The sequence below is a fragment of the Bombus pyrosoma genome, linkage group LG16 (genome assembly GCF_014825855.1).
Source record: "Bombus pyrosoma isolate SC7728 linkage group LG16, ASM1482585v1, whole genome shotgun sequence".
Taxonomy (NCBI): Eukaryota; Metazoa; Arthropoda; class Insecta; order Hymenoptera; family Apidae; genus Bombus; species Bombus pyrosoma.
The window spans coordinates 351988-353215 of NC_057785.1; the positions used below are offsets into that span (position 1 = coordinate 351988).

Consider the following 1228-nt stretch of genomic DNA (forward strand, 5'->3'; position numbering starts at 1 on the left):
TAAGCAACTGTATGACACTCAAAATCGCTGAACACCCTTCGTTGAACATACCTGCAGCCATGTAGGCAGCAATTTCAACGATTTTTTGGACCGAATTGAGGTGTTTTGGAGTGATGAGCCAAATTGTTGAGTTGAACGATTCATTGGAATTTTGAGTATAACCGTCTAAGCATCGCGTTAAAGGTTATCGTTTGAGAGACTCTAGGAGCTTCAACTTTCGTCTAACCAGTTTTGAAATGCGAACAGAGAGCACTAGTATAAGTGCAAAGGTAATAAGTTAGCGTAAACTTCTCGACAACAAATGAACGTATAGACTGCTATTGTTGGAGTCCAGATAATAGCCTGTTAGTTGCTTACAGCGGTCGGCAGAGATTTTGAATTTCGCTCGGTTACGTTTGGATAGAATCTGCCGCGAAACGAAATGAGGTTATCAATTCGCGATATTCGGAAGTGGAGAGAAACCGTTTTTTTCAACATCCGGCAAGAGACGTGTTGTGTATCTGCAGAAAGTTGAAGATTCAAAAGAAGGTTACTTATGGGCTTGCACTTTTGGAGTATCGGGGCTTTATCCGCTTGGACTGGAAAAAGTCTCATAGTCGAGTCGCATGATGGAAAAGAAAATCTGTTGCGTGCACGGTGGAAATAGAAAACAGGTTTGGTGAAAATAGACAATTGATGATAAATTGATAATTTATTATCGCGTAAGTTGGATCTCCAACATTCCTCATCCTTGAATGATTCAACTGAATGCTACACGGTATTTTAAATTGTGCATTATTTATGTGCAATTGAATATGCGAACTTGAAGCTTTGTGGAAATATAACTTTTCTCATTACCAAAAAGTGTGCAAAATTCAATCCTCAAATATTTATCAGCTGAAATGCACTTTGGCGAATGAAACGGTGTTTTATTTGATCTTGATTCCTACAATTTTTACTCCTTGCACATCAACTGACAGCAACTCAGTTCTATTCTTTCTATTTGTTCTCTACTCAAGAGTTGCATTATCATGTGCTGATCCAATAGGTTTTCCAATTTCAAACTATTAACAAATGACAGCATAAGCTAGTAATAAATAAGGAAGTTTGTCAAATTTGTTCCCTTTGAAGTCTCACGTGGATCACAGTAGAGTTTGTATTTTTTTAAGAATATTACGCTCCTGCGTCTTTACTTTTTCTAAACTCCAGAATGAAGCTACATCGTTTCACAAAACTAAGGTTCCATCAA

The 1228-nt window shown here is 37.6% G+C and overlaps 1 pseudogene; it reads left to right on the forward strand.

The window, feature by feature from the left end:
* LOC122576647 overlaps positions 1-1228 on the forward strand; it is a 7685-nt pseudogene that overhangs the window by 899 nt on the left and 5558 nt on the right.